The sequence below is a fragment of the Salvelinus sp. IW2-2015 genome, linkage group LG7 (assembly GCF_002910315.2).
Source record: "Salvelinus sp. IW2-2015 linkage group LG7, ASM291031v2, whole genome shotgun sequence".
In the NCBI taxonomy this organism is placed as follows: Eukaryota; Metazoa; Chordata; class Actinopteri; order Salmoniformes; family Salmonidae; genus Salvelinus; species Salvelinus sp. IW2-2015.
Genome location: NC_036847.1, coordinates 20,900 through 48,574, shown reverse-complemented (window position 1 = coordinate 48,574; position 27,675 = coordinate 20,900). Strand labels below are relative to the sequence as shown.

The 27,675-nt window shown below is 41.8% G+C and overlaps 1 pseudogene; it reads right to left on the bottom strand.

The window, feature by feature from the left end:
- Window positions 1–909: 909 nt before the first annotated feature.
- Window positions 910–27,450, bottom strand: LOC111966163 (uncharacterized; annotated as a pseudogene).
- Between the last annotated feature and the right edge of the window lie 225 nt (window positions 27,451–27,675).

The window sequence follows — 27,675 nt, the reverse complement described above, 5'->3', positions numbered from 1 at the left end:
TCACACAGAGGAAAAATGTTGATATCAGGCATGACACATCCACTTGTGTACACTGCGCCAAAACCATATTTTCAGTTAGCGTTTGGTTTCAGTTAGCGTGCCAGGTACCTCAAGATACGATATGTAGTGTGATTCTCAATTATTAMTCCTAAATTGTACACCAATGACAATTCAATTATATAATCTTGAGGATTTCAGCAATATGTGTTAATATGTTAGATAGCGGTTACAGAAGACGGAAATGCAGTGTCCCACTTTTTCTGAAATCACCCTACTATAGATGGGTTAGCTGACAACTTCACGAAAATGAAGTGTACGCTTCAATGGGGCAGAAGTCAAGAGTTGTTGTGATTCTGGATGGCCAGATAGCTAGCAACAATGACAAAGAAAATGCCATGTAGGGAATCGTGACTCATTTCATCTCGTTTTAGATACCATGTCATTTTGACTGATTGCATGTCAATYCAAATATGGCTTAAATTCGCTAGCCAGCTAACCAACAACTTCAATGATGTATTTAAGAGACAAGTTCTCATTGTGCAAATATGTTTTCAATAAACATTGGAGACTAAATAGTTTACATGTRMTCAAAAATCTAAGCCAACCCAGCCTGTCTTGCCCCAAAGTTGCGCAAGCGTCAGTTTTGTGGCGCAGCGGTCCAAAGCACTGCATCTCAGTGCTAGAGGCGTCACTACAGACCCTGGTTTGATCCTGAACTGTATCACAAKCGGCCGTGATTTGATTCCCATAGGGCGGCGCACCAATGGCCCAGCGTCGTTAGGGTTTGGCCGGGGTAGCTCGTCATTGTAAATAAGAATTTGTTCTTAACTGACTTGCCTGAAAGGTTAAATGAAAAAAAAAAAATGAAAAAAACACTTTAGCTACTTCAAAAAAATGACAATTACAAAATTGAAACCTAATATGGGAAACTTTATTTTTATGCACCAGTACATAGTATGCACATTTACGTCACAATGTATTATTTATGACAATTTTAGAACCTTAACATCAAAACAGCAAAAAATGTCACTGATCTTACCGTGTGCTCCGTGGGGTGCGCATCCTGTTTGAAGCTTGCTCTGCACTCTGATGCCACAATTTTAGGGCTTTCTGTATAGTGGTCTAACGTTGGTGGGGTATTTCAGCCTGTATTAATGTTAATCCTGAATCACTATCAAAAAAGGTTTGATCTTACATTTATTTTTTATTTCACCTTTATTTATACAGGTAAAACAATTAACAAATTCTTATTTACAATGACCTGTCAAATATCAATAAACAAGTCTACTATAGAGATCTACAGCGCATTCGGAAAGTATTTAGACTTCTTGACTTTTTCCACATTGTTACGTTAAAGCTTTATTCTAGAAACAGGATAAAAATAAAAAACATCCCCCTCAATCTACACACAATACCCCATAATGACAAAGTGAAAAAACAGGTTTTTAAAATGTTTGCAAATGTATTAAAAATAGAAAACCAAAATAACTTAATTACATAGCTATTCAGACCCTTTGCTATGAGATGCTAAATTGAGCTCAGGTGCAGCCTGTTGCCATTGATCATCCTTGAGATGTTTCTACAACTTGATTGGAGTCCACCTGTTGGTAAATGCATTTATATATAATTTTGAGTGTTGGTACTTCACCCCCTTTCCCCCCCAATTCCGTGATATCCAAATTGGTAGTTACAGTCTTAGCCTTGGCAGCAGAGTATTATAGTGGTCTATTGTGTTTCTGTATGAGCCCCTTTTCTGCTCTATTTGGAGGTCTTGTGTTGATGATGGTTGGTGGGAGTAGTGCGTTCCAGCTTCCTTCATCCTAGAAAGAAAATGGATTTAGTTGCAGCGATGGGACTCGGGAGAGGTGAAGGTCGAGAGCAACGCGTCCGAAACAACTGCGCCAAGCCCCACTGCTTCTTGACACATGCTTGCTTAACCCAGAAGCCAGCTGCACCAATGTCGGAAGAAACACCGTACAGCCGGTGACCGAAGTCAGCGCGCATGCGCCCGGCRGCCACAAGTCGCTAGAGTGCGATGGGACAAGGACATCCCAGCCGGCCAAACCCTCCCCTAACCTGGACGAAGTTGAGCCAATTATGCGCCGTATCATGGGTCTCCCGGTAGCGGCCGGCTGCGGCACAGCCCAGGATCGAACGCAGATCTCTAGTGACGCCTCTAGCACTGCGATGCAGTGCCGTAGAGCACTGCGCCACTCSGGAAGCCCTTGTGGTAAATTCAATTGATTGGACATGATTTGGAAAGGCACACCTGTCTRTAAGGTTCCACAGTTGACAGCGCATGTCAGTGCAAAAACCAAGCCATGAGATCAAAGGAATTGTACGTAGAGCGCTGAGACAGGATTGTGTCGAGACACAGATCTGGGGAATGGTATCAAAACATTTCTGCAGCATTGAAGGTCTCRAAGAACACATTGGCCTCCATGGYAGAAGTTTGGAACCACCAAGATTCCTCCTAATGCTGGCTGCCAGGCCAAACTGAGCAATCGGGGAGAAAGGCCTTGGTCGGGGAGGTGACTAAGAACCCAATGGTGACTCTGACAGAGCTCCTCTGTGGAGATAGGAGAACCTTCCAAAAGGACAACAATCTCTGCAGCACTCCACCAATCAGGCCTTTATGGTAGAGTGGTCAGACGGAAGCCACTCAGTAAAAGGCACATGAAAACCCACTTGGAGTTTGCCAAAAGGCACGTAAAGGACTCAGACCACGAGAAACAATATTTTCTGGTCTGATGAAACGCTTTGGCCTGAATGCTAAGCCTTCACTTCTGGAGGAAACCTGGCACCATCCCTATGGTGAAGCATGGTGGTGGCAGCATCACGCTGTGGGGATGTTTTTAAGCGGCAGGGACTGGGAGATTGAGGGAAAGAGTAACAGAGAGTACAGACATATCCTTGATGAAAACCTACTCCAGAGTGCTCAAGACCTCAACCTGGGGTGAAGGTTCACCTTCCAACAGGACAACGACCCTAAGCACACAGCCAAGACAACGCAGGAGTGGCTTCGGGACAAGTCTCAATGTCCTCGAGTGGTCCAGCCAGAGCCCGGACTTGAAACCGATCGTATATATCTGGAGAGACCTGAAAATAGCTGTGTAGCGACGCTTCCCTTCCAACCTGACAGAGCTTGAGGATCTGCTGAGAAGAAAAATGGGAAAACTCCCCAAATACAGGTGTAACAYGCTTGCAGCGTCATACCCAAGAAGACTTGAGGCTATAATCACTTCCAAAAAGGTGCGTTAAACTGAGTAAAAAAGGTCTGAATATTTATGTAAATGTATTATTTTTTAAAACTTTGCACACAAAAAAATATTTTGGCCTGTCATTATGGGGTACCGTGTGTAGATTGAGGGAAAAACACTAATCCATTTTAGAATAAGCCTGAAAATTATCAAAATGTGGAAAAAGTCAAAAGGGTCTGAATACTTCCCGAATACACGGTACACACACACACAAAGAAAACACGAAAAGCAAAGCACATCCATATAAAACAAACATTCAGTAAAAAGTCCCTCTAACATCCACCTGAATTGCCCTAGAGCAGGGGTGTCAACTCAGTCCTCTGTAGCTCAATTGGTACACCATGGCGTTTGCAATGCCAGGATTGAGGGTTTGATTCCCAGGACCACCTGTATGTAAAATACATTCACGCAAGACTAAATCGCTTTGGATTAAAGCGTTTGCTAATAGGCATATTTTAATCCATGGAGAGTTTAGTGTCTGCAGGTCTTTCCTTTCAATTAAGCACTAGACAACCAGGTGCTAGAGGCACCAAATCCACCAACTTTATGAAAACTTTGAGATCACGAGGTGCAAAAACCTAAAAGCAGATTTACCTAACTCTATGGAGATTGAAGGGATCTCCTGGGTTAGCCATCCCTGAGTCCGAGCTGAGATTTACTTCAAAGTGCATTTCAAGAAGACAATGGAGAGATGCWCAGCTATATAGAATTAATACTGATACTTTGTGCTCAAGAGGTAATCACACAGAGTCACATCTTTCAATGAGCAACTGATTTTAATTTGATCAGTAAGGTGTAACTGTTGRCAAATAATTACATTAACATATATTGCTAAGAATGAGAGAGTAGTGTGCGTCTCTAACCCATGCCACCAGCACCAATGACAAACACACTAACCACTCTCCAATAAGGGATATSCCTAGGACATGTCCTTATTGGGCCAGTATAGCAAGGCCCTGTCCACAAGCAAACCCAAACCCTCGGCACTTGTGTAGACCTGAAACAGTCTAGGTGTAAATAATAGGGTGAATGCACTTAAGTAAATCTCAGCTCTGTTAAAAATACTCAAGAAAAACTATAACATTAAAAAACAGGGTTATATGCCCCACCAACATCAGACAACTACACAAAAATCCCTAAAATTGCTGAAATAAGTCATCGAAATCAGAGAACAGTCAGATTAACATAACTGACACAGAGATGGTGGTGTAGCAGGACGATAGGAATGCCYTGTACCAAGAGGTTGGGAGTTAATGGATCAGTGGTTAAAATATCAGAATCTCGATGGGCTCGGCCACAGTAACATGGGGTGACGTGTAAATGATGAAACAAATGTTTTGGAGAACGTTTCTTTGGGATCATCAGGCGACTTCCGGACAACTGACATGTTCTGGCAACGTTACAATGAAACGTGTCTAGAACATTCATATTTTAGAGTTTGCCATGTTCTGTGTATGTTTGGTGGGACATTTGAATATTCTCCCAACCCTTAGAAAACGTGTCTAGAACACAGAATATTCAGTGAACATGGTAACCACGTTCTGRGTAAGTTCTGTTTGACATTAACGGAATGGTCTCTTGGAAACAGTCCTTGCACTTCACRGGAACATTCCTAAGAAAAACGGCAGACTTAAGGGAACTTCCTCTGAAGTTGTGGGAACGTTTGTTGTTAGCAGGGTTTTGAGAGGTGGAAAATGCATGCACCTATTCACCTGGTCCCCAGTGGTCCCATGGGCTGCTAACGCCCGTCTTTCTCGCTGCCTTATTCGTGTGCTGTTCTGTACCCTCAATAATGGCTTGAATAATAGGCTAGTTAGGAGTTTGTATTGCAGAGACCATGGCAAGTTTTCTAATATGAGATTGTGGCAGTTAGCATTCAGACCTTATGACTGTACACTCCCAGTCAGTAGCCTTTTGGACGTACGGGCATTGATTTGGACAGCTAACGGGTTATTTGTTGAATGAACATAACCCTGATAAATCCATCCCAGCGTCTCATATTTGATTACAAAATTACTGTTATATTACAGCTGTTATGATCAGCACATTTCAGCAATAAGTAAGTCTATATTATGCAAATCACCTTGTCATCACTATCGACATCTGTAAATTATCCAAAACGTTGTGACATGTAATTTGATTACTGCGCTAGTGTCAGCACATTGTTGCAAAATTATTTCATAGGATAGCTTCATGATCTAAAATGCTGCAATGTTTGTAGTGCCACGCGTTGAGTCCTGCGCCGCCACCAGTTTATCGAGTGGTTCCCCTAGTGCTGGCACGGCGCAATTGGCAGAAAGCCAACTGTTTTTTAATGTCTATGCAAATGCARATAAAAAGGTAGCTTTTTTTTTTTGAAAATTGGGTGAAATGAGATTACTATTCTGTCCTACAAAGCAAGAAAGGCAGTAACTGCTCAGTGTAGAACTGAGAAAGATGGTGTTTATTTACCTTGTTTCGCAGTTACTGCTAACATGACCCTCACTTTCTCCAAAACACAAGAGGCAGGAAACTTGTCCGCATGCATTTCATGTAGAAAATAAATAAATACAAAAAATAGCTTATTTGACCAGTTACTGCCTTTTTGCMCGGTAGAGCAGTATTGGTTGTGAATAGGCTACGCTGTGGTTGTTGAGTTGTTTTGTTTGCCCTGTTCAGATGTTTCATATGCATCCTTTAACAGATGTATAGGAACTCTTAACTTTTCACATCCAAAAAGAAACCTACCTTTATAACACATCTGAAAAAAAATGGAAAAAAAAAAATCACACCATTTCAATGGACCCAATTATCCAAAATACAGTAACGACATGACTAGAATGTGATGTATATAAAATAGCTGTAATATTCTAGCAAGTGAATGCTGCATAGTTATACATGACTTCATTGTCAAAGGTGTGTATCATTTATAAAACATAAGAAAATTACATTTCATAACAGTTCAAAAGAAAAAATAATAATATACACTGTCGGTTCAACTCACCACACTTATCCATTCCTTCCCGTATCAGTCAAGGGGTGGCCTATACTATGTGCAGTGTTAGACAAAACAAAACCAGATTTTTGGATGTTTAGGTAATACCCCAGCATCCTCTTATGTAAACATATATTAAACATAAATATWWTTTTTTTCTCCAATCTCAGAAAAGTATCCCAAACAATCCCAATCCTCCCAAACTGAGCACAGCCAAGACAAAGCACCGTCTCGATTTGAGATGTAASTGAAACTGTTTAAAACATGTACATGGAGGACAAAAGGACTAAGACTCTTGACGGCCGTTCACATTMGGTAGGCAATAAGTGGTCGAATCTCTGACCGGTGACCTCGGAAGGATCTTCTGGGCTTACCTCACCTCCTTGTCTATGATTGAGTCAACCTTCACCTCGAACCTCCGGTTGCTCTGGCTCAGTCAGAGGTCTTCCTGCTCTTTGACCAGCCAGACKCCATTTCTGGGCCTCTCCACAGAGTTTGTCCTCAGCCTCATCAGTCGTTTTCCTTTTCTGGTCCCTCATGCAAGGCATTCTGTTGCATTCCTTCAAAACCCGGTCGTTGTGCAGCATGGCAGGAACAGGGACTCCAATGATATTGACTGGGCAAGGCACAAAGTTCACTTTCCTCAAAGTGACTGATTTTGCGGAGTTTCCGGTACCTTCCAAATGCAGTGCTTGTGTCCCTGTTAGAGATGGTGGCCGATGAGAGTTGGGCACCGTTACCTCTTCTGACCACACCTGTGTGGAACTGCAGTCTTGCTGTGTGGCCTGTAGAGGGTCCAATTATGTTTGTCAGTCTTATGTATGACTGCATCTGGACAGGCCCAACAGCCAATTCTGGTGGTTTTGAGAGGACCGTCTGTTTGAGAGACTCCTTTGACAGATTTGTCAAAAGAATCTTGGGTTGATTCTTCAGGACAACTTTCGCTGCTGCACTTAACAAAGCATAGTTGATTTCAGTGTTCTTGTCCAGGGGTTTTCGACTCTTCTTTCTGCCAGTCTTTTTAACCTTTGAGGCAGCAATGTCCAGAGTACTCTGCGTCTTTACTACAGGCCTGAGTACTGAAGTACAAGACCTGTAACCATAAACATCCTTACTTTTAAGAACAGTAGGCTTGTGACCTTCATCTTTGAGTCCTTTAATAAAAGTGGCCAGTTCCTTTTCACTGTCAAAAAGGTCTTCTGACATAGGACTGAATGCCTTCAGGGTCTCCAGTAGKGTAGTTTGGCCAGCTGAGCTGAATCGCGACCATGACAGGACAACCTTCTCTGCAGCTTCCTTACAATTCATGGCATATACCATGTGTTAGCATTGGCAATACTCACGTCCGAGATTAGCCCTGTGGGAAAGAAAAGTAAAATCAATTAGAAAATGTGCAGTGACGCCATACTAAAACTTCTGTAAATCATTGACATTCAAAAACTTGAATATGGGACATTTCAGGTTGCTGATTATGTAGGCTAACATTTGATTCAAAGTACCACAACAGARAAAAAGGGAAAACCCAGACACATCACAGGGGGTATAAATCTGAAGCATCTGTTTAGAACTTCCACTCACCACCAAATGTGGTGATGAGCAGAAGTCCAGTGYCAGGAAGTGGGAGAAAATGGTTCTAGATTAAACTTGGCTGACAATCTGTTAATTCTCAAGATTCAATCTCACCACAGTTTTTGGTTCCTTATGCACTCTTTTTTCCTGCATAAAAAAAAAAAAACGAAATCTGCTTCAACTAGCGAGTTAATGCGACCACTATCTGACTTACTGAATTAATAAGGTGACTGGGCATCATATTTTGTAAGCTTTCTGCCGTGTTTGAGAAGTCATCCCTTTGGGATGAGTTCAGTACACCTGCCACCATTTGATATTCTTGAGTTCTGCGCCGAGCAGGCAGGCCCMTTGCCCTAGCGACTCGAGACACCGTGTACACATGCAGCTTCAGAGCCAGTACTGTTCTTCCGTCAGACAAGCATGCATTACCTTTGTACATTTTTACAAGCGAATGTGAAGGAGATTTAAAAATTAACTCAAAATACAGTAGCTCCCACACACACGAATAACAGCTGGATAGCCTGTCTTTGTGCTCGTTAGCATATTTAGCTAGCAGCCTCCATGGYAATTCAACATTGTGCTAATTTTATTAGCATTCTGATAAGACGCTCAATGGTATTTGGCTGTTTTTAACTAACAAGTAGGTTAGTTAAAAGGGATGAAGTGAAAACCTATAGGAGGATAGCGCTCCACGACGAGGGATCGGCATGACAGCAAGCTGTTCAATACTAGGCCATAATGACTGACGAGTGGTGTGGATTGGTATAGCTCGGCTCAGTCCCACAGTATGTTCTCAATAGCAGTGTTTCAGTTAGCCGGCAACTACCGGCTTTTGGCCGATAATACTAATAAAAAACATGAAGCCAATAAATAAATAACTTGCTGACCAAATGTTACGGGATTTGTGTTTAATGACTAAAATATGTATACATTTGACTTAGAATTATAACTCATAAATGTTGAATGTTATGTGTTCCTTGTTAGAAAGAATGGGTTTATCTTCAGACAGGCTAGAATGATGTCTCTACCCAGGGAGGGGAAAGACCTTGAGTTGGTTGTAGATAGTTGAACAGGTGGCAGACAGTAATGAGAACTCGAACTGTATTGCCATTGTATCCGAGAGGAGGTTGGACATTAAAACCTATGACATTATTCTTATTATATAACCTGATGTAAAATGTATTATGATCAGTACTCTCGAGAATAAACGCTATTGATTGATTGATTTTAAGACTGGCATCTGTCCATTTTATGCAGACAATTATCTTACAAATTCCTATTTATGGGCAGAGTGTTTTAATTGAATTGGTTAATAAACAGGAATCGAAATTCCTTCAACACCAAATTAACAGCTGCAGGGGCAGTATTGAGTAGCGTGGATGAAAGGTGCCCAGAGTAAACGGCATGCTCCTCAGTCCCAGTTACTAATATTTGCATATTATTATTAGTATTGGATAGAAAACTCWAAAGTTTCTAAAACTGTTTGAATTATGTCTGTGAGTATAACAGAACTCATATGACAGGCAAAAACCTGAGAAGTTCCATTCCTGTTTGGATTTTTTCTGGGGGTGCCATATTTTCAACCAATCTCTCATTGAAAATACAGAGAGATATGGATGGGTTTTCACTTCCTACGGCTTCCACTAGATGTCAACAGTCAATAGAACTAAGTCTGATGACTCTAATGTGAAGGGGGGAGTCGAAGGAGACAGAAATTAGTAATCACTGCCATGAGGTGACCATGCATTCAACATGCGCGTTCACGTGAGAGGCAGTTTGTTCCATCTCTCAATTGAAGTCAATGTAATTTTCCGGTTGGAACGTTATTCAAGATGTATGTTAACAACATTCTAAAGATTGATTCAGTACATCGTTTGACATGTTTCTACTGACTGTAACGGAACGTTTGGACATTTCGTCACGTTATAGTGGTCGCGCTTTGAGACTTTGGTTAGGGTGTTTGGTAAACAATTCGAAAGTAGCTAATTTGACATAAATAACAGACATTAACGAACAAATCAAGCATTTATTGTGGACCTGGGATTCCTAGGACTGCATTCTGATGAATTAATCTAAGGGAACATTTATCATGTATTTTCTGGTTTCTGTTGAGTCCAACATGGCGGCTAATTTGGCTATTCATCTGAGCTCAGTCTCAGATTATTGCATGGTTTATTTTTCCGTAAAGTTTTTGAAATCTGACACAGCGTTTGCATTGAGAGGTATATCTACAATTCCATGTGTATAACTTGTATTATCATCTATATTTATGATGAGTATTTCTGTTGAAACGATGTGGCTATGCAAAGTCACTTGATGTTTTTGCAACTAGTGAATCTAACGCCTCAATGTAAACTCAGATTTTTTGATATAAAATGAACTTAATCAAACATATGCATGTATTGTGTAACGTGAAGTCCTATGAGTGTCATCTGATGAAAATAATCAAAGGTTAGTGATTAATTTTATCTCTATTCTGGTTTTTGTGAAAGCTATCTTTAGCTGGGAAAAATGGCTGTGGTTATTGTGGTTTTGTGGTGACCTAACATAATCGTTTGTAGTGCTTTCGCTGAAAAGCCTATTTGAAATCGGACACTGTGGTGGGATTAACAACAAGATTACCTTTAAAATGATATAAGACATGAATGTCTGAGGAATTTTAATTATGAGATTTCTGTTTTTTGAATTTGGCGCCCTGCACTTCGACTAGCTGTTGTCATATCGATCCCGTTAACGGGACTGCAGCCATAAAAGGTTAACAGGGAGAAAATAAACATTTGCATTGTAAAATAATGTTTTTTATTAAATTGGACATACCAGTGGATGTACAGTGGCTTCTGAAAGTATTCACACTGCTCGACTTTCTAGATGTTGTTACAGCCCAAATTTAAAGTGGATTCAATTTAGATTGGTCATCACTGGCCTACATACAATACCCCATGTCAAAGTGGAATTATGTTTTCCTACAAGTTAATAAAAAGCGGAAATATCTTGAGTCAATAAGTATTCAAGCCCTTGGTTATGGGAAGCGCTAAATAAGTTCAGGAGTAAAATTTGTGCTTAACAAGTCCAATGGACACAGATTTTTGAATGACTACCTCAGCTCTGTACCCCACACACAATTATTTTTTAAAGTCCCTCAGAGCAGTGCATTTCAAAACAGATTTTTGCCACAAAGACCAGAGAGGTTGTCCAATGCCTTGCAAAGGACACCCATTGGTAGATGGGTAAAAATAAAATAAAAGCAGACATTGAACATCCCTTTGAGCACGGCAAAGTTATTAATTACACTTTGGATGGTGCATCAATAGACCCAGTCACTACAAAGATACAGGCGTCCTTCCAAACCCAGTTGCCGGAGAGAAAGGAAACCGCTCAGGGATTTCCCCGTAAGGACAATGGTGACTTATAAAAGTTAGTTTAATGGCTGTGATCGGGGGGGGGGGGGGGGAGATTAGGATGGATCAACATTGTAGTTACTCTACAATACTAACCTAAATGAACAGGTGGAAAGGAAGCCTTTACAGAATAAAAACATTCCAAAACATGCACCCCGTTTGCAATCTGGCACTAAAGTAAAACTGCAAGAAATGAACTAGAAGTCCTGAATACAAAGTGTTACATTTGGGGCAAATCCAASACGTCACTAAGRACCACTTCACAARTTCCATGGTCGTGGCTGCATCATGTTGTGTGTATGCTCATCATTGGCTAAAAATAAAACTGAATAGCGCTAAGCACAGGCAAAATCCTAGAGGAAAACCTGGTTCAGCCTGCTTTCTAACAGAAACTGGGAGACAAATTCCCCTTTCAGAATGGCAATAACTAGGGTTGCACATTTTGGGGGAATATTCAGGGGTGGAAACTATTAAAACTATTTAAATGTAATTGTTTTTTGCATTGGACATATTTACCATATAATATGGATACAAACAACTTTTACCTTATCATAAGTAGACAATTGCAAATGATTAAATCCTTCCAATAGAAATAAAAACAATTTAGTACCGAAATGAACTTTTAATTAAATGATTTGACTCTTCATATGGGATGATTTCACTGAAGAACAAAAGGGATTATTGAATGATCCATCACATCTCCCAAAAACATTTTCAACATAAGATCATAGTCTAGAAAATAAAGCCTTATTTGTCTTCCTCTCAGGCTTCCATGTCTTCCCCTGGACCTCTTCAATGTCCACCACTTTTCAACCTGGTTGAGGATGGCTCTTTGTCAGGCTCAAAAATCCTCAAATMTGCCCAGATGCCCACCAATTTTTCAACCCTTGTATTGGTCAGCCTGTTGCGTGCTTTGGTGTGTGTGTCCCAAACAAGGACCAGTTGCYCTCTGAGGCAGCTGGTGTTGGTGGGATTTGGAGGATGGAGGCAACAGGGGAAAGAGCCAGATCCAAAGTCCCTTCCGCCAGGTGGCTGATGAGATATGTTGGCACGACTGCCATATTGCATCTCCATCCCAAACCATTGCTTAGAAGTGTATTTCCCCAGACTGCCAAGAACCTTGCACCCATCCAGGCCAAGGTGGCGAGACAGGATAGTAATGAAACCATAGGCCTTGTTGATTTCTGCACCAGACAGGATGCACATACCAGCATACTTGGGGTCCAACATATACGCTGCGGCYCGTATGMGCTTCAGGCAGAAGTCTTCACGCTTTTTGATGCATTTCAGAACTGCAGTTTCCTCTGCTWGGAGCAACAGTGAAGTGGGCAGGGCAGTATGGATTTATTCTCTWACATCTGCAAGCAGAGTCTGAACATCAGACAGGATGGCATTGTCTCCCTCAATCCGTGCAATGGCTACTGCTATAGGTTTCAGGCTGCTTACCACTCTCCCAAAATACATCCAGGAGGATCCTCTTGATGGGGCTGTCCATATCAGAAGACTGATATGGACATTTCTTGGAGACTCCTTCCCCTACAGAAGACTGTCAAACATGACGACAACACCACCCCAATAGGAGTTGCTGGGCAGCTTCAATGTGGTCCTCTTATTCGTCTCACTTTGCTTGGTGAAGTAGATTTCTGCTATAACTTGATGACCCTTCACATATCTAACAATTTCCTTGGCTCTCTTGTAGAGTAGAGTATCTATTGTGTTCAGTGCCATGTCCTTGAGGAGTAATTCAATGCATGCGCAGCTCAGCCAATGGGTGTGATGTGAGGGTAGGACTCCTCCACTTTAGACCAAACAGCCTTCATGTCCACAGCATTGTCTGTTACCAGTACAAATACCTTCTGTGGTCCAAGGTCATTGATGACTGCCTTCAGCTCACGTGCAATGTAGAGACTGGTGTGTGTTGCCCCTTGAATCTGTGCTCTTGTAGAATACTGGTTGAGGGAGTGGAGATGTAGTTAATTATRCCTTGCTCACAAACATTCAGCCACCCATCAGATTGCAATACAGTCTGCTTCCTCTATGATTTGCTTGACCTTCACTTGAACGCTGTTGAACTCTGCATCCAGCAAATTAGTAGATAAAGCATGTCTGGTTGGAAGGGTATATGCTGGGTGAAGAACATTCACAAATATCTTCCAATACACATTGCCTGTGAGCATCAGAGGTGAACCAGTTGCATACTCAGCTCGAGCAAGACATTCTTAAGCATTTCTGACTACATTCCTCCATTGAGTCAAAACAACTTCTGATTCCAGGAGGACCATGAGCTGTTGCTATTGATAAGATGTCCGATMCATGATTTTCACCTCCAATAGTAGAGGGACTTTTGTCAGAGGTTGCTTTTTGTGAGCACAGAGGGAACTTTATGGACTTGGCCAGATGATTCTGCATCTTTGTTGCACTCTTCACATAGGATTTGGCACAGTATTTTACAGCTTTTCCTTCTACATTAGCTGCAGTGAAATCTCTCCACACATCAGTTAGTGCCTGTGGCATTTCCTAAATAGTTAAATTAAAWCGGGTGAATTAAGACTCATCAGGTTCAAGCAAGCTAAAACCCACAGTTTTTGCTACCATCTAGCAGAAATTGTTAACAAGTTAGAAATAATTTAAAACACTGCTGTAGGCTACTATTTAGTAGTTAACTTCTCTAGGATAGGGGGCAGCATTTTCACATTTGGATGAAAAGCATGCCCAGAGAAAACTGCCTCCTACTCAGTCCCAGATGCAAATTATTATTAATATTGGATAGAAAACTCTTAAGTTTCTAAAATTGTTTGAATCATGTCTGACTAAAACAGAACTTATTTGGCAGGCAAAGTCCCGAGGACAAACCATTCAGATTTTTTTTTTTTTAGGTCACTCTTTTCAATGTGTTTTCATTGGGAATCCAGATTTCTAAGGGACCTTCCTGCAGTTCCTATCGCTTCCACTGGATGTCAGTCTTTAGAAATTGGTTGAGGTTTTTCCTTTGAGAATTAAATAGCCATGTTCAGAAAGAGGCTCCAGTGAAGTGTACTGTTAGAGGCACGTGCCCAGAAAGCATGCTACACATTGTTTTCTTCTGGTATTGAACACAGATCGTCTTCAATTTTATCGATTATTTACGTTAAAAAAGACCTAAAGTTGTATTACAAAATGTTTGGACAAAGCTTACAGGTAACAGGCTTACAGTTTTGTAGTCATGTTGAGCGAGTTGGAACCAGTGTTTTTCTGGATCAAACGCSCCAAATAAATGGACATTTTGGATATATATCGACGGAATTAATCGAACAAAAGGACCATTTGTGATGTTTATGGGACATATTGGACTGCCAACAGAAGAAGCTCGTCAAAGGTAAGGCATGAATTATATCTTTATTTCTGCGTTGTGTCGCGCCGGGAGGGTTGAAATATGATGGTCTGATTGTTAGCTGGGGTGCTATCCCCAGATAATAGCATTGTTTTGCTTTCGCCGTAAAGCATTTTTTGAAATCTGACACGTTTGGCTTGGATTTCAACAAGTGTAGCTTTAATTTGGTATATTGAATGTGATTTCATGAAAGTTGAATTGTTATAGTAATTCATTGAATTTGGCGCTCTGCATTTTCACTGGATGTTGGCCAGGTGGGACGCTACGTCCCACATATCCCAGAGAGATTAACAAAAAATTAATGTCTTTCCAAAATACATATTCACCCCGACCAGTATTGTAATCAAAACTTACCAGAAAGTATGTAGTCCTTGGCTTAGACAGTGTAGTAGTGTGGGCTCAATAGCATCTCATTAATGTGCAAGATCTTGAGAATCAGCAGCACATGTTTTTTTATTTTACCAGGTAGGCTAGTTGAGAACAAGTTCTCATTTGCAACTGCGACCTGGCCAAGATAAAGCATAGCAATTCGACACATACAACACAGTTACACATGGACTAAACACAACATACAGTCAATAATACAGTATAAAAAAAGAAAAGTCTATATACAGTGAGTGCAAATGAGGTAAGATAAGGGAGGTAAGGCAATAAATAGGCCAAGGTGGTGAAGTAATTACAATATAGCAATTAAACACTGGAATGGTAGATGTGCAGAAGATGAATGTGCAAGTAGAGATACTGGTGTGCAAAGGAGCAAGATAGATAAATACGGTATCGGGATGAGGTAGTTGGATGGGCTGTTTACAGATGGGCTATGTACAGGTGCAGTGATCTATGAGCTGCTCTGACAGCTGGTGCTTAAAGCTAGTGAGGGAGATATGAGTCTTCAACTTCAGTGATGTTTGCAGTTCGTTCCAGTCAATGGCAGCAGAGAACTGGAAGGAAAGGCGACCAAAGGAGGAATTGGCTTTGGGGCTGACCAGTGAGATATACCTGCTGGAGCGCGTGCTACGAGTGGGTGCTGCTATGGTGACCAGTAAGCTGAGATAAGGCGGGGCTTTACCTAGCAGAGACTTGTAGATGACCTGGAGCCAGTGTGTTTGGCGACGAGTATGAAGCGAGGGCCAACCAATGAGAGCGTACAGGTCGCAGTGATGGGTAGTGTATGGGGCTTGTGACAAAACAGATGGCACTGTTACAGCCTCCAACACTCTACTCAACAAATTGGATGCAATGTTAGGGGGATCGGTAGGAACATCAGGATTACGAGGYTGTGTTTGGCAGCATGAGTGAAGGATGCTTTGTTGCAATATAGGAAGCCAATTGTAGATTTAATTTTGGATTGGAGATGCTTAATGTGAGTCTGGAAGGAGAGTTTACAGTCTAACCAGACACCTAGGTATTTGTAGTTGTCCACATATTCTAAGTCAGAGCCATCCAAAGTAGTGATTGGACGGGCGGGCAGGTGCGGGCAGTGATCGATTGAATAGCATGCATTTAGTTTGACTTGCATTTAAGAGCAGTCAGAGGCCACGGAAGGAGAGTTGTATGGCGTTGAAGCTCATCTGGAGGTTGGTTAACAGTGTCCAAAGACGGGCCAGAAGTATACAGAATGGTGTTGTCTGCGTAGAGGTGGATCAGAGAATCACAAGCAGCAAGAGTGACATCATTGATGTATACAGAGAAGAGAGTCGGCCAGAGAATTTAACCCTGTGGCACTCCCATAGACAGCAAGAGGTCCGGACAACAGACCCTCCGATTTGACACACTGAACTCTATCAGAGAAGTAGTTGGTAAACCAGGCAAGGCAATCATTTGAGAAACCAAGGCTGTRMAGTCTGCCAATAAGAATGTGGTGATTGACAYTCGAAAGTCTTGGCCGGGTCAATGAACACGGCTGCACAGTATTGTTTCTTATCGATGGCGGTTATGAAATCGTTTAGGACCTTGAGCGTGGCTGAGGTGCACCCATGACCAGCTCTGAAACAAGATTGCATAGTGGAGAAGGTACAGTGTGATTTGAAATGGTCAGTAAACTAACTAGGTCTGTAGCAGTTTAGGTCAAGAGTGTACCCCCCTTTGAAGAGGGGGATGACCGCAGCAGCTTTCCAATCTTTGGCAATCTCAGATGACACGAAAGAGAGGTTGAACAGGCTTAGTAATAGGGTTTGCAATAARTTCGGCAGATAATTTTAGAAAGAGAGGGTTCAGATTGTCTAGCTCAGCAGATTTGTAGGGGTCCAGATTCTGCAGCTCTTTCAGAACATCAGCCATCTGGATTTGGGTGAAGGAAAAATGGTGGGGGCTTGGGCGGGTTGATGTGGAGGGTGCCGGGCAGTTGACCGGGGTAGGGGTAGCCAGGTGGAAAGCATGGCCAGCCGTAGAGAAATGCTTATTGAAATTCTCAATTATAGTTGATTTATTGGTGGTAACAGTGTTTCCTAGCCTCAGAGCAGTAGGCAGCTGGGAGGAGGTGCTCTTATTCTCCATGGACTTTAGTGTCCCAGAACTGAGTTCGTACTACAGGATGCAAGTTTGTTTGGAAAAAAAAGCTAGCCTTAGCTTTCCTAACTGCCTGTGTATATTTCTTCCCAACTTCTCTGAAAAGTTGCATATCACGGGAGCTATTTGATGCTAATGCAGAGGATGTTTTTGTGCTGGTCAAGGGCAGACAGGTCTGGAGTGAACCAAGGGCTATATCTATTCCTGGTTAAATTTTTTGTTAATGGAGCATGCTTATTTAAGATGGTGAGGACGNCAAGGGCAGACAGGTCTGGAGTGAACCAAGGGCTATATCTATTCCTGGTTAAATTTTTTGTTAATGGAGCATGCTTATTTAAGATGGTGAGGACGACATTTCAAAAAATAAATAAGCAGGCATCCTCTACGGGATGAGGTCAATGTCATTCCAGGATGGCCAGGTTGATTAGAAAGGCCTGCTCGCAGAAGTGTTTTAGGGAGCGTTTGACAGTGATGAGTGGTCATTTGATCGCAGACCCATTACGGATGCAAGCAATGAGTCAGTGATCGCTGAGATCTTGATTGAAAACAGCAGAGGTGTATTTGGAGGGCGAATTAGTTAGGATGATATCTATGAGGAAGCCCGTGTTTATGGATTTGGGGTTGTACCTGGTAGGTTCTTTGACAATTTGTGTGAGATTGAGGGCATCAAGTTTAGATTGTAGGATGGCCGGGGTGTTAAGCATGTCCCAGTTTAGTTCACCTAGTAGCACGAGCTCAGATAGATTGGGGGCAATCAATTCATATATGGTGTCGAGGGCACAGCTGGGGGCAGAGGGTGGTCTATAGCAAGCGGCAACGGTGAGAGACTTTTTTCTGGAAAGGTGCATTTTTAGAAGTAGAAGCTCGAATTGTTTGGGTACAGACATGGATAGTAAAGACAGAACTCTGCAGGCCATCTTTGCAGTAGATTTTAACACCGCCCCCTTCGGCAGTTCTATGTTGGCGGAAAATGTTATAGCTAGGGATGAAGATTTCAGGGTTTTCCTAAGCCAGGATTCAGACATGGCTAAGACATCCGGGTTGGCAGTGTGCTAAAGCAGTGAGTAAAACAAACTTAGGGAGTAGACTTCTAACATTAACATGCATGAAACCAAGGCTTTTACAGTTACAGAAGTCAACAAATGAGAGCACCTGGGGAGTGGAGCTAGGCACTGCAGGGCCTGGATTAACCTCTACATCACCAGAGGAGAAGTAGGATAAGGGTACGGCTAAAGGCTATACGAGCTGGCCGTCTAGCACGTTCGGAACAGAGTAAAAGGAGCAGGTTTCTGGGCACGATAGCATAGATTCAAGGCATAGTGTACAGACAAAGGTAAGGTAGGATGTTTTTACATTGGAGGTAAACCTAGGCATTGCGTAATGATGAGAGATATAGTCTCTAGAGACATTTAAACCAGGTGCTGTCATCGCTTATGTAGGTGGTGGAACAACATGGTTGGTTAAGGCATATTGAGCAGGGCTAGAGGCTCTACAGTGAAATAAGACAGTAATAACTAACCAGGACAGTAATGGACAAGGCATATTGATACTAGAGAGGCATGCGTAGCCAAGTGATCATATGGGTCCAGTGAGTGGTTGGGCTGGCTGGGGACACGACGATTCAGACAGTTAGCAGACCGGGGCTCTAGCAAGCTAGCAGACCGGGGCTCTAGCAAGCTAGCAGACCGGGGCTCTAGCAAGCTAGCAGACCGGGGCTCTAGCAAGCTAGCAGACCGGGGCTCTAGCAAGCTAGCAGAAGGGCTTTTGGGGGACGTCGCGATGGAGGAAAGCCTGTTTTTTCCTCCTCGCACGGTGACGTCGATAGACCAGTCGTGGATTAGTAGGGTTCCAAGTAGCTCTAGATCGCTAGCAAGCCACTGTTAACAGAATGGGCCTTCAATGGCCATCGCGCCTGAGAAGCCTGTTGGAATCCTCGGGCAGACTATGTCAGACTGTGCCCCATACCGGCAGTAGAATGGGTCCGGATATTGTAGCCCAGGAGTGGGCTTCGGTGGTAGCCCAGGAGCCCTAGCCATGCTAGCTTCAGGCTAATTGGTGCTTGCGCCGGGATGGAAATGCTAGCCAGGAGTTGTCACCCGGGATTGTGGTTAGCTAGTTGCGAAGATCCAGATGAAAAGGTGATGGAGAATGCACTGTGCATGCAGAGGGTTAACAATTTCATGGAATTGTGTTTAGTTTAACCAAAATATGCCACAAGACCTAATTGAATCATGCCTCCCATTCAAGTGCAGGCAATCAGCYCAATTAACCCAGCACTTTACACAATGTGACCTGGAGGCAGTATGCATTTTGAACACAAATGAATCCTGAATGTTTAATTTCATATTACGAGSCATGTCTTACCTTGCTTCAAAGTAGTCTACAGGCAAAATCTGACCATGGAAACAGATAATTATTTTATAAATACTTAATAGGCTACAAGTGAGTTAAGTGTGGGAAAGCTTACAACTTACCCTACCATTTATACTGCTCTGCGTGCCAGTAATGATTTTCATATGCACATTTGTGGAAAAGTTTAGTTTTAATACGGTTTTTGCTTCTCATAATCAGTGGCATCTGGTTAAATCAAAAACCMGACTTAAAATGAGAAGAATCTAAAAGTTACTGCAAGAGCAGCCTCTGCCATATGGACACATTGATGGCTAAAGAAATGGAACTCAGTCTATTAGGCCAATGCAGCGATAGGCCTAGAACTTCCATTYCTCTTTCATGCCGAGGATTGGTGATTTTTCGAAAGATTTCTCAAATAGCTTACTGTGAGGAACTATAGTTAATAGATCATTAGCAATGGATGTTTAAAATACTTTCCTACATTTCCGCGCAGCAGGCCAGGTACTTCTACGCTTGCTCAGTTTACGCTTGCTCAGACGCACGTGCTCGCCCACCATTATAAGGACAGAGAAAACAAACATGCTCATTGCTCACATGGAGCACTCAAACATTTATAAATGGTTAGTGAAATAAACCAAAACTTGTTTCCCACCAGTGTAGCAGGTTGCGTACTCTGCAAACACTCCCAGAATGGTACATTACCAATAAATACATTATCAGAAATTAATGTAACCAAATGACTGAGAATAACAGTTCACATTTACTACTGGTGACATGTAAAATGGGGACATTTATTTTAAATTTGATCAAAAAGGGAAAATCGCACAAGAATTTGCGAGAGACAGCGGAGCCATTCTGGAGGGAGAATCGCCTAGATCCTCGCCACACCCCTACCCTTGTCTCAACATTTCATATTCTACTCAGGAAACATTTTCACACATATTTTAGATGCTTTTCACTGACAGCCGCAACTCAGATAGGCTTACTGCCACYCGCACTGCCCAAATTGCAGCTTTACCAAAACAGGTTTGTGATTTGAAACAACCCACAGTATAAAGAAGCTAATGATCCTCGATTCCTCTGTGGCTAAGTCACGCTTTCTGGTAAAGTATTTTATTTCTGTATAGAGAGGAATAATATAATTAGCAAATTTAATTCAATTTACTTCCCGATTGGACCCACCGCTACACAATCTCTCCTGTTCTTTTGATTTTCATAACTCTTTCGTTGTCCAGAAGCCAAAATCCCAGTCATATTAGCAACTATCCTAGTTATTGCATCTTTAGCTTCCCCCTCTAAGTTTAAGAGGTTTTTATCCCTGTCCCATGGAACTGCTATCAGGTGTGCRGTTTAGAATTGCATTTTGGTTCATGTTTGAAAAGTGTTTTATTGGCTGCATGTTCTGTTAAGATGCATTACCATAATTTAAAGGCGATTTGTCATTCTGCGCTGTGTAGGTGGATGCCCTAATGTGTTATGCCCTAAAGCATATGGGTCTGATAAAGTTCTCAAATGGAAGGTAAATTTAAATCTTCCCGGTCACGTTGTCTGATGCCACATTTTCCGAACCGAAACCCTGATCAGTGACAATGGTTGGCTGCTATTTAACTTCTCTGATCTACGGATCCCGGATACGGGTTTGAATTCGACAACATACGGTGATCGCCACAAAGTCATATTAAACATTCCTGAAAATACAAGTGTCTCACATGCTTCAAAAGCCTAGAATCTTCCTAATCCAACTGCGTTGTCAGATTTAAAAAAGGATTTACTGCGAAAGAATACGATGCGATTATCTGAGCACAGAGCCCCATACCAAACTACTTTTTCAACCAGCACAGGCGTAACAAAATCACAGATTGCATTGAAATAAATTGTTTACCTTTGAAGATCTTGCTCTGTTTGCAATCCCAAGGCTCATTGTTACACAATGAATGGTCTTTTGTTCGGTTAAATCCATTTTTATAGCCTAACACGAAACATTTTGTGAACGCTTATCTCGTTGAATTCCGTGTCATTCAATTTGACMAAACATTCCACGCAAATACACAAACTAAACGTGACTTTATCCAGTCATGTTTGGTTTCATTGCAATCAACTGGTTGTTTGTAACACAASCAAACTTGATGGGTCATTTCGCGGGACGTATTGACCTAAAGAAACCGATTGGAAGACAAGTAATGAGCTCATTGTGCACCAATTATATGACCGCTGTTTCGTTGATTGACTGTATTCTAACCCAATGACCACTGATCGTCTTGAAATCTAGCTGGGTAGATAGCCAATGACCAGAGGTAAACGGCAATATCTAATGGTTCTTTGTTGGAAGACCAACCCATATAGTGAACTCCGGCGTAACGAAGGTCTTTCGCCATTGCATTTTCATACTGGAAGGAGCCAAGCTTATTACGCACAGCAGTATTTCGGTAACTTGCATCTTCAGCTGTTTATTTATCCAACATCATGGCGAATAAGTCAGGGAAAGCTAAATCTAAGACGAGATATACGAATGTAGACAAAATTATAGAGGAAATGGATCGTGAAAGTGAAACATATGCTTTTGGAAGACGACTCAGCGACCATGACTCAAATGGAAGCATATTTTTTGAACGGAGAGGACATTGTTTTGGACTGGTAAGTTCTTCTCATGCTAATGCCGTTGTTTGAAATTAATAATATAAAATATTATTTATGATTGTTTTTACATTTTATTTGCAATATATAAAAATGTAATGAAATGTGTAAAGTACACATTGGCTATACTTCCTCCAGCGGCATGCTTCCTCAGTCTACATATTATGGATTAGAGGGAGCATGGTCGAGATGCGTGTGTCTGCCGCCAACGTGTCCATCCCCCTCTGAAGCTGGTTCATCCAGCTGGACCCCTGCTGTCTCTGGCRCCACATCTCCCGGGCCATCTAGAGGTAAACTGTTCATATTTACTCTTGAGGGCTATATAKATAGATTTGATAGAGGACTGAGGGTCTTTCAAATATTGAAAGTGTGTAAATAGTTACCCATGTTATTTTGTAAATGTATATATTTTTTRCCTTCATATTTTTTRTCTCCAATATTTTCCCCCCCATTTTTACCATTTTGGTATTTTGTATATAGTTATTTGTTTCAAAATGTATACCTTCACCAATTTGGCCACTTGGGCTACTTGTGTGGGACACCTGGGTCACTTCATGAAAAATGTCATGTAGCACACTCATTTTGGAAGTTATCATTCTGAAACTTTGCACAAGTACTGTTGCCCTCTTATGTTTTCCACTGAAATTGTCCCCATATTCATATCTAAATGTTTGTTTTAACTTGTTCATTTTAAAGATGATACAACAATTAAAAAGAAAAAACGTATGTTTTTTTAATTGTATTATCTAAACCAGATCTATTGTGTTATATTCTCCTACATTCAATTCACATTTACACAAACTTCAGAGTGTTTTCTTTCAAATGGTACCAAGAATATGCATATCCTTGCTCCTGGGCCTGAGCTAGAGGCAGTTAGATTTGGGTATGTCTTCAGTCGGAAATTGAAAGAAGGGGGGGGGGGGGGGAGCTACAAGTTAAGTGACAGTCCTGCGACCCCCAGCGCATGACAAAATGAACAGTACAAAACCAAAAGATATGGATCTGTTTTAAGCAATTGATCGTGTCGACTAAACATTTATACCAACGTCACCAATGTGGTAAAAAGGATGTGTAATAACCCCAAATTAATGTGGTCAAACAGTCCGCTTGTGTAATGTACACTGAACCAAAAATAAACATGAAACAATAAGATTTTACTGAGTTGCAGTTCATTAAAAAATGTAATATGTCCATTGAAATCAACTCATTAGGCACTAATCTGTGGATTTCATGACRGGGAATAKAGATATGGATCGGTTGGTAAGAGTGTGGATCAGAAAACTAGTCGGTATCTGGTGTGACCATTTGCCTAATGCAGCGCGACATCTCCTTCGTTGATCAGGCTGATGATTATGGCCTGTGGAATGTTGTCCCACTCCTCTAACGGCTGTGCGAAGTTGCTGGATATTGGGCGCATGGTCAATCTGACATTTACATTGGCCATGCAGCATTTACGGTGATATGGCCTCAGCAGAAGTCAGGGCATTCATTCATACTTCTTGCGCTTGGAGCTGTGCAGAGCTGTTGTCAAGTGAGTTTGTCTTCTACAGGATGTATCGCCCCCACCTACCACCAACCAATCATGTCTATGCTGAGATAWACAGAGCCCTCTGCCTTGTTACCATTTGTGAGGCGCATGGCGATGCGGTACGGAGCTCGATTTGGCCTCCGCATGCATCCGGAGGCTCCGCAATTGCATCACACCCTCCATATGGAGGGTCCTGGTCCAGCTGGTCTAGGCTGTCGCTGCTGCTTGCTGGTCTCGCAATTATTTTTCCTCACCAGCTCAAGTTCTCTTCAGTGTATTCCGGCTCAAATAAATAGGGCTGTAGGTCCGTATGTAAAAGAAAGTATRGTTGATCAGCTCTTCTTGGAAAGAGGAATCAGACACACCCATTGTAGCTAATTATTTAGCAGTTGCGAAGACTGGACGGTAACATTGCTCCCATGAACCAACAAACTTAGTCCATTCCGTTTTGAAAATAATGTCTTCCAGGATGGGAACAGGGAAGTATGGCTCCCGTCAAAGCGGTTTATAACTAACCCAAGGGAGACCACTGCCTGTCGTTTCCAATGGGAAGCAATTAGTCATAGTGGGCCGAACAAGCAAGGAGGGAGCGGAGCCAAGCACGAGCTAGCGAGATCTTATTGGCGCTTTCTCACATATTTCTGTAAGGGACCACCTACTCTGAAGTGTGGAATAAAGCAATTCACCCATGCACTCCTAAACAATTACATTTTTGGAAACCTTGGCAAGAAGTGAAGTCTACAAAAAAACGTAGTCCCCTGTTCATAAAAGACAGTAGTTTTCGGAACAGAAAACTATTGAGATTAAATGTTTCATTGATGAACACATTTGCAGAACGTCAGCCAAAATTAACCTTGTGCCATCTTCTCCCACTGGCTTCCTCACCATCATATTTTGTAGTGAATGGGAAAGCCAAGCGGATGCTTCACACTTAACTTCTTATGGCTTGGGTGCAGTATTTCGACGTCTGGATGAGAAGCGTGCCCAAAGTAAACTGCCYGTCACTCAGGCCCAGAAGCTAGGATATGCATACAAATTGGTAGATTTGGATAGAAAACACTAAAGTTTCCAAAACTGTTAAAATAATGTCTGAGTATAACAGAACTGATATGGTAGGCAAAAACCTGAGGAAAATCCATACAGGAAGTGGGATTTTTTTGATGTGGGTATTTTCAATTGAATGCCTATAGAGTATCTAATGGGTTAGGACCCAGATCCCATGTCTTCCACTAGATGTCAACAGTCTTTAGACATTGTTTCAGGCTTTCTTTAAAAAAAAATGAAGAATGAGACCTCTGTCAATGGACTGTAGAATCATGCAGTGCTGGTTTGCGTGACCGAGTGCACACCCTTCGTTGTTTTTCCTTTCTATTGTTGTTTTTGCTTTGCGGTTTGACAACCTGGGAATTAAACATAAACATCGTTTGACATTTTGACGAACTTTACCGGTACTATTAGGATGCATTCATCTGCATGTTTTGACCGCCTTTGAGCCAGTGGATTACTAAACAAAACCGTTTTTGGGATATATTTATTGAACAAAATGAACATGTGTAGCTGGGACTCTTGTGACTGCAACCATATGAAGATCTTCAAAGGTAAGTGATACATTTTAATCGCCATTTTGGACTTTTGTAATTCCTTTACTTGGTTGTAAAATGTTTGTATGCTTTTGTAAGCAGGGCGCTGTCCTCAGCTAATCGCATGGTATGCTTTCGCCATAAAGCCTTTTTGAAATCTGACAAAGCGGCTGGATTAACAAGAAGTTAATCTTTAAGCCGATGTATAACACTTGTATTTTTTATGAATGTTCATTATGACTATTTCTGTATTTTGAATTTGGCGCTCTGCAAATTTCACCGGATGTTGTCGAGGTGGGTRGCTAGCGGAATGCCTGCTCCAGAAAGGTTAACATCCAGGGAAATATCAGTCTCTGTTCTGTGGTGAAGTCTTTACAAAGCATCAACCTAGATATCCTGCAATGTCCTGGCAGATAGGAACCTTGTTGAGACAAGTCCCATAGCTCTACTGAATGACATCTACTTGCGTGATTGTGCCATCAGCGAAACACAAAGGCCACAATTACTACAAAACATGACATACATTTTTTGATCAGATCGCAACCTCAATTATAAACGGCATCATTGGTTTTACTCTCCTGTCACGAAAAAGCAAAAATAGAGCTATAGTGCATCATGTCTGAAACACCCTCTCATCTCTTATGGAGGGAGACAGGAATAAATGAATTGTGTCTTGCGGTGAAGTTTCCCTTTAATAAAAAAAATGTCCATCACCATTATCAGACAACCTAGGACGTCCCACACCCTTGCCTGATTTATTTAAGAACAAATTCTTATTTATAATGACGGCCTACAATGGCCAAASCCGGACAACACTGGTCGCCGCCCTATGGGACTCCCAATCATAGCTGGTTGTGATACAGCCTGGTTTCAAACCGGGGTGTCTGTAGTGATGCTTCAAGCACCGAGATGCAGTGGTCTAAGACACCTTCCTACATTGTCCGAAAATGTCTGAAAATGCTGGTGGAAAATAGTGTTTTATTAAAGGGAAACTACACTGCATTTGTTTTACTACGACCGTACATATTTTTCAAGTCCCACCTAGCGGCTCGCCATAAACGTTATGCCTTTGCAGCCTGGACGGGTAATGCTTTATGTATGAGCCGCCCATGGTACACGTGAATMACCGGGAATGCACTTCAATCCAAGACAATAGTGCAGATCTAGCGGCCACTATCGACTGCCTAGGCTACACGAGTTGTCCCATCCCCCTCCAGCTAGGCATTATTCGGGAAACACTTTTCACGCCACTTTGATAACTACCGAATTGACTTTTTCGCAGCAGGTTATGAAAATGGACGTAGCATGTTAGGAGACTGAGGTTATGGTTATAAAAGGGTTATCGAAAATGCTATTCTAACCTGCTACTAAAATCACTTCGTATCAAAGTGGAGTGAGAAGCTTGTGTCCCGGAATTATTCTGCACTTAGAGTTTAGGTTGTGTGTGTCACAATACCTATCAATTTACCCACTTTTGCAGTYAAATATTTTTAAACAGCCAACCATTTCATAAAATGGGAGACAAGTTAAAAATCATGGTTGTGTTTTGTTCCACCTCGGGTCGTTACATTAGGGGTATCAACAACAACAAAAAAGAGTGTAGAGCCGGCCTTGCCACTACGCACTAGCCTATAAACATTTTTGCGATATAGAGAGTAAACAGACGTGAATTCAGTCACATTAGTTAGTTAGATAAGTAGATGCCCCATTACTCATTCGATTATTTGAGTAGTTAGCTAATCGGTACTCCCAACAGCGGGGAAAAAAAGTAATAAACATTAGCTACAAACAAAGTGGATAGCCGGTTAGTAGCATTGTTCGGCTGCCCAGAGAAGAGGCAGGGCATTTGAAACACGAGTCGACGTAGCTAAAGTTAGCTAGCTAGTTAGCCGTTACGTTTGAGGCCAGACCCCCCCAAAAGCCTTACYTTCCTGACTCGAGGAACAAGAGAACATAATGCCGTATTGACAAACCGGCTGGTAACGTTCGTCAAAGCCAGCTAACGTTAGCTATTTAAACACCTATGCTATCATGGCTTGCTATCCTTTCCCCCCCATATCATAGTTTGTGTAACGTTACCTTCTTGTGCAAACCGCTGCTCCCTTGCGCCGATAACTCCGATCAAATTCGAACAGGTACACTTTGTTTAAAAATATTAAAGGGAACTGCACTCACGCCTCCTCATCAAATAATGCTTTGACAGGTACAAATCTAGTCAAGCCTTGTCAAAGTAAAATGGCAACTGATAGGGGTGTTTCAGGTTTTAAGAACTGAAAGAGAAGACGGGCGGAGTTTCGTCTTCTTCTTTGGTATAATGACGTTCCCACATTTATTTGTGCATGCCGCCACCTACTGTGCGGTAGTGTGTGATCGTTACATTTTTTATTAAAAGGACGGCGAAATAAAAAAAAATGGCATCACCAACTAACCCCACACACCACTATTCCATAAAAATGTAAAACACCAGTTGCGATTTTAGCATGTAAATCTTGGTGGGGCAAACAA